The sequence below is a fragment of the Hyaena hyaena genome, unplaced genomic scaffold, assembly GCF_003009895.1.
Source record: "Hyaena hyaena isolate Hyena2069 unplaced genomic scaffold, ASM300989v1 scaffold_233, whole genome shotgun sequence".
Lineage (NCBI taxonomy): Eukaryota > Metazoa > Chordata > Mammalia > Carnivora > Hyaenidae > Hyaena > Hyaena hyaena.
The window spans coordinates 217,625-226,885 of NW_024080866.1; positions in this window are offsets into that span (position 1 = coordinate 217,625).

Below are 9,261 nucleotides of genomic sequence, written 5' to 3' on the forward strand. Positions count from 1 at the left end.
GTGAATAAGAAAATAATTATTTTAAAACATCAAAGCACAAATCCCTGTCTTATTTCTGCTCTTTCCTGAAAACGCCATATTTTCAAACATCTCTAGACTTTCCATATCCTGATCCTGTGTAAGGAATATCCTGTCTCCTTCTTTATCCAGTTAGCCTGTTCTTTTATTTTTTCTAACTTTAATTTTTGTTATGTTTTATTTATTTTTGAGAGAGAGATAAGAGTATGAGTGAGGGAAGGGCAGAGAGAGAGGGAGACACAGAACCTGAAGTAGGCTCCAGGCTCTGAGCTGTGAGCACAGAGCCCAACGCAGGGCTTGAACCCATGAACCACGAGATCATGACCTGAGCCAAAGTCGGACGCTTAACCAACTGAGCCATCCAGGCACCCCTTTAATATTTATTTTTGAGAGAAAGAGAAAGAGAGCACAAGCCAGGGAGAGGAAGAGAGAGGGAGACAGAGAATCTGAAGCAGGTTCTGCACTGACAGTACAAAGCCCTACGTGGAGCTTGAGTCCACCAACCATGACATCATGACCTGAGCCAAAGATGGACGCTCAACTGACTGAGCTACCCTGAGGTCCCAGTTAGCCTTTTTAAAATTCAGCTCAGTGTCACCTTCTCCAGGAAGTCTTCCCTAGTTAGGTACTCTTCCTCTGTGTTGCTAGAAAACCTGTGTGTCATTCTGTCAATACACAATATTGTATGCATGTGTTTATTTCTGTCTTTCCCACCAGACTAGAAGGACCAGTCTTTTCTTTAAATATATCTATGGTGCTGACCCATAAGAGACAGTCAAAATAGAAAGTTTGATGAAGGAAGGAAGAAAGGAAAAATAGGATTAGCTTATCCACTCGGGCACAGAGCAATTACTCTTGGGAATAACTAGTGACTAAGTGAAGTTAAAAGCTATTGGAATACAAACATTTGCAATTCTAAGGTAGTTAACCAAAATCATCTTCAGGTATCCACCAGGTCCCCGAACAGAAGTATTAAGGATAACAATAAAATACATTTATCTCCTTTCTCTCCCTATCCTTGGCCAAGGTTTGAACCAAATCTTTTTTTCTTCTCCACAGGGCCAGATGCACAGTAGGTACTCAATGAAAGTTGACGACTAGCTTCTCCTAGCAGCAGATAGGCATCTATAAAATGAAACTATTTGTTATGTTACAGGAATAAACTCTCCTTTCTACCCTGTGGGTATGTTTCTTTCTTTCCAATATCTGCTTCCAGATCTACTGAATAATTTCAGCACCGGAAACTGACTACAGAGAATCTACTGTGAACAGGTGTTCTCAGAAGCAACCATGGGAGGGAGGCAAAAAGCCCCGAACCCCTCCCCCTGCCCCCCAAGGCGACTGAAACCCAGCTGAAGTCAAGCAGGACAATTCAAACCTCCAGGACTGCGGAGACCAGTCGAAAATGACATTGTGTTTTAGAATCTAGCACCAGAGTCTGTGCACATTCTCTGTAAAGGACCAGATTAAGAAATATTTTGGGCTTCATAGTCCACATGGTCTCTGTATTCAACTGCACTTTTATAGTGCAGAAGCAGCCACAGACAATACAGAACTGAATGGGCATGGTTTTGATCCATTAAGACTTTATTTACAGAAACAGGTGGCACTCTGGAGTTGGCTTGCCAGCCATTATTGCCAAGGCCTGATTTAGCACAATGCCTGGCATACAGTACGTGCTCAAATATTTATTGAATGAATGGATGGATAAATGAATGAAAGAAGGCAGGTTTTCCTAAGGTTATACAGCCTGGTGATTTGTTTTAAAGCCCCAGTGCACCACCATCTTTAGACATTAACTACAGGGAGCTCAATGAATACCTACTGACCAGAAATAAGTCTGATAGAAATTATCTGACAGTTTTCCCCATGCCAAGTGCTGCATGTGGTTGGAAATTTAACATGTATAAACCACCATCAGCTTTCATGACGTGGGGCCCCTGGCTGGCTCAGTCGGTGGAGCATGCAACTCTTGGTCTCAGGGTTGTGAGTTCAAGCCCCACATTGGGTGCAGAGATTACTTAAGAATAAAAATCTTTTTTAAAAAAGAAAGAAAGAAGCATTTCTTTCCTTACTGTGGATCATGACTCATTAGTAGTTTGTGGCCTGCATTTTCATCTTCAAAAAAGGGTAAGAGATGGGTAGAGAAAGAAGAGGGAATATACCAGAGTTTGTCACATGTCATAAGCATATTGTTTTTAAGGAATTTGCCTTTCAATTATAACAATTCAATCTGGTGAATATGTTGGGTTCTGAGGTAAAATGTATTTTCAAAAAAGTTTGAAAAACATTTTAAATAGCATTGTAATCTCATTCGTGGGGAAATTCAGTACGGTTGTGATGAGGGAGCATAAGGCAAGCTGAGGGCAAAGTACAGGCTAACAGCACCTCCCCACCCCCACCCCCGCAGGTGGGACATGTGTGATATTCCTCCCATTCTCCTGGCTGCCCGAGAACAAGGAAAAGGAAAGAAAGCAGATGGTTGACTGACAGAGATCATAGTCATACAGGACAGGAGTCTCCTTTAGTTTAGTTAGTAAACTTAGAAAACTGTAAGATAACTTAGTAAACTGAAAGAAAAAGGCTATCCTATCCATAGCCTAATCTCCAGAAACATACAGACTTGTTTCCTGGAACCCTAATATCACCCTCATCAAGATGTAAGGGGGGTTAAGTGCTGGCCATGGTGACATGGGAAACTGAGGCAAATGGAAAATTAAATTCCCTTACTGCCTATAGCCCATTGACAAGTCCTTGAAACAGGCAGAGTTAACTTCCTCTCGGATCTCAGCTGCCTCGATGATAACCCATTGTTGGGGGCAAAAGGGAATCTTGGCTTAACATTATCCTGACCGCCCCCCTCCCCCCAGGATCCTGTAAATCTACTTTAACATATAAAACTTCCTTTGGAAACTTCCTTTATCTCAACTTTCCCAAGATATATGCTAGCAATCATACTTCAAGCTTATGGCCCCCTGATGAACATCTGAAGGGTCTCATGGCTGAGATTTTAAATGACATTTTCCTAACAACAGCTAGTCCCTCAAGGTCCTGGAAACCTTGCTTCCAAAATTCCTTAGAGACTTAGGCTGTCCCTAATCCCCTCCGAACCTGAAGGTATATAATCACTCATCACTTCACAACCTCAGTGCAGCTTTCTGCCCATGGGTCCTGTCCCCGCGCGTTAATAAAATCAACATTTTTGCACCAAAGATGTCTCCAAGAATTCTTTCTTGGCTGTCAGTTCCAACCTCCACCATCACCCCAAATCCCCATCAGTTGTTCATTTGAAGGGGATTTACTCTGGAGAGAAAGACGGTAGGGTGAAAGTCGAGATTCTGAGCCAAACTGTCTGTTTCAAATCCTGCCTCTGCTACTTACCTGTGTCACCTCAGGCAAGTTGCTTCGCCTCTCTGGGCTTCAACTTCTTCATCTGTTAAATGCGAATGCTAATAATACCTTCTGTGTGTGGTTATTATGAGAATTAAATGAGTTGTCATAAGTAAAGTGCTTAAAGCAATAGTATAACCACATAGTATAAGTTTTACCTATTATGATACTGTCACTAAACAACAGTGTGACCTTGAGTATATGACTCGGTTTCTCTGGGCTTCACTTTTGGTGGAGATAATCTCTAACCTGCTGATTCCAACACTGCTAGGAGAGAGGGGGAAAATTCCCAGCACAAGGAAATTTACTCTTTTCTAGGGAAAGAAAGAGCCAGATGTAAATCATCCACCCTGTTCAACGGACACACCTGAGGTCTCATCCCAGCAAAGCAGCCTACTCCAGTGAAAGGCTCTGTAAACCAACTTGTTATTATCTCTTGAAACTGCATGCAAAGGCGAATTCGTGATGGCAAGAGATCGACCTACTAAAGGAAGACTTTTTTTTTTCCATCATCCCTCCATTTGTGACTAGCATTCCCTTCCTGTCTTTCCCATTGTCATGTATTTTATCCCACAGACTGATCATCACAGCTGGGGGTGAACAGGAAATCTGTCCCCCTATTTGTCTGGGTTGTTTTTTTTTTTCAATGTTCTTGACTGTGAAGTACAGTATGAGTCTGCCCGGCAGTTAGTCTGGTGTTGGTCACAAGTCACCTTTCTCTGCAGAACTTGAAACCACAGGTAACACTTGAGATTATGAAAACAATTCCATTTACCTTCACACACACACACACACACACACACACACACACACACGCATGCACGCACACACGAAAAACAAGCCAGCATATGGGGCACCTGGGTGGCTCAGTCGGTTAAGTATCTGACTTCAGCTCAGCTCATGATCTCATGGTTCATGAGCCCCACGTCGGGCTCTATGCTGACAGCTAGCTCAGAGCCTGGAGCCTGTTTCGGATTCTGTGTCTCCCTCTCTCTCTGACCCTCCCCTGCTCACGCTGTCTCTCTCACTCTCTCAGAAATAAATAAAAACATTTAAAAAAAGGAAAAGAAAAACAAGCCAGCATAAAAATGGGTAAAGTTATAACCATTTACAAATGAAGAAATAAAAACGGCTAATAATCCTGTTCAGCCTCACTCATAATTACAGAAATGCACATCAGCACATTGAGATATCTTTTTCACCCATAAAAGCAGCACACTAATGGAAGTTAGGAAAGCGCCAGTGCTAGAAAGGGTGTGGGGAAAACATCATTTTCCTACTTTATCACTGAGAGTCTAGATTGGAGAAAGTGGTTTTGGAGGATGGTTTTGCAATATATACCTTACTTTTGACCAGACCCTAAACCATCAAAGCATTCAACCAAAGCAGCCACCTACATAACAGACTTCTTGTTTGAAAAAAAATAAGCCCCCTATTTGTTTAAACCTCTAGTAGTCTCAAACACATATAAAATTATAGTCAGGATTCTAATACTTGCAATGAACCACACTCCAAATTGACAACTTAAAAAAAAGAGAGAGAGAGAGATGAAAGAAGACATCCTTATCTTGCACTAACTTAAACATGAAGGTTTCTATTTCCCCATGAAGCATGATATTGGTTTGGGGGCCAAACTTCACCCTGTATTTTTATCATGCCACAGAAGTGTTTAACTGTATTCTGGTGTACTGCTGGAATTCTGTATTAATCTTTTAATTTAGATTTCTGAAACAGCATTCATAAATGAGATTAATGATGTGGGGAACAAGGTCAACAGAAAAAAGTTAAATTGAATTTCCTTACTACTTCCAGCCCATTGACAAATCCTTGAGATAAGTGGAGTGACTTTGCCCTAAGATCTCAACTGCCCCAATGTTGATACTTTGGTAAGGGCATGAGGCAATCTTAGTTTAACAATATCCGGACCTCCAGGATCCTATAAGTCTCCTTTAACATATAAATATTCCTTTGGAAACTTCCTTAATCTCTACCCCCCAAATATATGTTAGCAATTATCCTCCAAGCATAGGGCCCACTGATCTACATCTGAAGCATCTCATGACTAAGGGTTTATTAGACAATAATAAATGACCTTTTCCTAACAACAGCTAGCCCCCTCCAGGTTCTGGAAACCTACTTCCCAAATTCCTTAGGGACTTATGCTATTCCCTACCCACCCTCCCAACCTGAAGGTATATAATCAGTTTCTCTTCCTAATCCCAGTACAGCCTTTTCTGTCCACTTGTCCTGTCCTCATGCTTTAATAAAACCACCAATTTGCAGGATGCCTGGGTGGATCAGTCAGTTAAGCGTCCACTCAATTTTGGCTCAGGCCATGATCTCTCGGGTTTGTGAGTTCGAGCCACACATTGGACTCTGTGCTGACAGTGCAGAACCAAGTGCTTAGGATTCTCTCTCTCCCCCTCTCACTCTGCCTCTCCCCTGCTCATGCACTCTCTCTCCCTCTCAAAACAAAACAAAAAACCTTTAAAATACAATTAAAACAAAACCACCTATTTGCACTGAAAATATCTCAAGAATTCTTTTTTTTTTTTAGTTTTTTTAAAATTTTATTTTAGAGAGAGTGAGAGCACAAGCAGGGAAGAGGGCCAGAGGGAGAGAGAGGGAGAGAGAGAGAGAGAGAGAGAGAGAGAGAGAATTCCAAGCAGACTCTAGGCTCAGAGTGGAGTCCAACTCAGGGCTCTATCCCACAACCCTGGGATCACTATCTGAGCCAAAATCAAGAATCAGACACTCAACTGACTGAGCCACGCAGGCACCCCTCAAGAATTCTTTCTTATTTGCTCTGAACCCCAACATTTCCACGTCAATTATTATGATCCTTTTCTTTATTTTCCCCTTTTTAATGAGGTATTGTTATTGGATTTTTCACTGATATATGATTACTGTCTAATAAGAAAAGAATGTCAGTCATGAAATTTTTTTAATGTAAATGATTAAGCTTTTATTTCTATATATTGTATTTGTACTTTTTAAAGTTTATTTTTTCAATTTTTTAAACGTTTTAAATTTATTTCTGAGAAAGAGAGAGACAGCATGTGCAGGGGAGGGTCAGAGAGAGAGGGAGACACAGAATCTGAAGCAGATTCTCCAGGCTCTGAGCTAGCTGTCAGCACACAGCCCGATGTGGGGCTCGAACCCACGAACTGTGAGATCATGACCTGAGCTGAAGTTGGATGCTTAACCGACTGAGCCACCCAGGCGCCCCAAGTTTATTTATTTTTGAGAGAGATAGACACAGTGCAATTGGGAGAGGGACAGAGAGAGAGGGAGAGAGAAAGCGAATACCAAGCAGGCTCCTTGCTGTGCTGGCAGTGCAGATCCCCATGTGAGGTTCAATCCCACAAACCATGAGATCATGACCTGAGCTGAAACCAAGAGTCAGACGCTCAACTGACTGATTCACCCAGGTACCCCTGTCTCAAGTCCTTAAGGGGCTAATTCTCTTTATTATACCTATCAATCTCATCCCTCGTGTGGTTAATTTATTAGTTTGTAATTTCTTATAAGCTCATTTTCCATAGGGATTGTTCATTCCCTCAGAGATCAGGGTTTTGCATTCACTTCTGACAGGGGCCAAGGAGATTCATCACTTTGGAATCAACTTTTATGTTCTGTATTGACTTCAAGATTCCCTCACCACATGGATTGTGTAAACTGGGGCCTCACACCTATTCATGCCATAGCTGGGCCAGTGGTTTCCATTTCTAGAGCAGACAACATTTGCTCTTCCAGAGCCCCAGACAAACCATAAAGTTCCTTGCTGTGACCCTGAACAAGTGGGAATTTTTTTTCTCCATTCTCTAGTCCCTAAGATCTGCACAGTCCCAGCTTTGGGCAGGGTTCTCTAGTCCAGATCTCTGCCTTTCTAGAACCCAAGGCCTGAGTGAGTACTCACCTCTAGTTAGCTGTTTGGGTTTATCTTCACATCATAGATGGGTGCTTCTGAGTTCTCTCTCCTCCTCATGCCCAGAGCTCCCCCATTCTTCCTGTCAAGCATCGCTATCTTATTTTTCAGCAATTCTGTTTGAAGCAGACAGTCCCAGACTTTTTAGTCCCTCCTGTTCCAGAAGTTGAATCTTTGTACTTTCCTGTCTTTTAAAAACTTTGTAGAGTAAGCACAAGGTGCTATGGACACTCCCTGGCACGGATGGCGGATCTAACAGAGGATGGTGGTTCAAGGAAGACTTCCTGGAAGAGAAATTGCTTATTCTGAAGACAGAGCACACCTTAGCCAGGCCCCCCACCTCCCCCAAAAGAATGTGTGTTCATTGGGGGTGACATGTTTGAGAACAAGGTGGGGGAAGGGTGCGTGGAGAAGACAGAGTCCATGTGACTATCTAAGTGTGAGGGTGGGGACAAACCCTGTATCACATTCTGAGAAGCACAAATTCCAAGAAGTGCAAAGAGTTTGGGGTGGCACATGGAGTGAGAGGTGAGGCTGGTGAGATAAGCCGAGGCCAATTCATGAACCGCCGGTGTGCCACCTTAGAACAGTGGAGTCTGTGCTGAGAGCAGAGGGGAACCAGGTGACCAGTAGTTCTCAGAGTGTGAAATCGGCAGGTTTAAAACAAAGACAAATCTAATAAATGTTCCTTCTATAAAGAAATATACACAGGAAACTTTGCAGACTGGATGGCAATCCCAGAGGGCGTTTCAGTACCAACCTTCACATTCCAGCATACATAACCCTGAACTCTTACCCCAAGGATTATAAGGCAGTGTAGGAGTGCTCAGGCCAGTGTTCCTACCCCCACCCCCAAGAATTTCTTCTGCCTGCTTTGGAGAGAATGAGTACCCCATCCATCCGACTCGCAAACATTTTGGAATACACAACTCTTGCACAAAAGTTTCCCCAGATAACTCCGTCAAAGAGGAAGAATTTCCTCTGCCTTTTAAGGTCCTTCTCTTAGGTGACAGATTTTTTTTTAAACAGGAGAAAATCAGATTTAGGTTCCTATGTAAGGGCAATCCACGCAGACACAGAAATTCCAAAGTCAGTGAGGCAACAGGAGCTTCTGGGAGCAGAGGAGAGGGGTATGGGCCTGAGGATACAAAGGGAGAAAGACCCAGGGAGGTGAGAAAGAGAAGTTTGAAAAATAGAGCTTGCCTTATTATGTAGAGAAGCTTCTTAGGTAAAGAGGAATCTCTGTTAACAGCTCTCTTCCTGGTGTGGCAGGCAATTGAGAGGGAGGTAAAGAGCTCCCCCTCCCCAATCTGCTGGGGTTTCATTACTTTTAACTCAATGGCCCTTCTTGGTGCAGCCTGCCCTTGGTCTCTACGAGCCCATTCCCCATTCCTCCCCAACAGCCCCCAAAACTCTGCCACAATTGTTCCTGACGTAAGGAAAGAGCTCTGAGCGACAGCAGAAGCTTGAAAACAAGAGTAACCTGGGCCAAGGGCCAGGGGGTCTATTTTTAGAACTTTGTCTCACTGCCTGTTTCTCTTTCAGACTCCCCCTAATGTCTTCCAGGCGAGTGTTAAAGTTATGTGGCTGGCTCGAAGAGGAAAGGAAATAAGTAGGTGATCTAAGACTCAACAGCAGTAGCAGTAGTGATAATCATTTGGGCAGTGTGATCTCATAATTTCCCCCCAAGGTGCCCTCAATGGCGTTTGACTCCCCCAAGGCCACTTAATGCAGGATGTCTTCAAGCCGTTGCGGGCCACTTCTACTGGCTGTGACACTGGAGCAGGTCACAAAGGGACAATAATCCACTAAGCGCCACGAGCGTGCTGTTGCTTGGGGTCCCTCCCAGCCTCAGTTCCTTCAGGATCGACTCCACAAGCGTAAACAGGCTCTGGACACTAAAGCGCCCCCTACGGATAGACCCG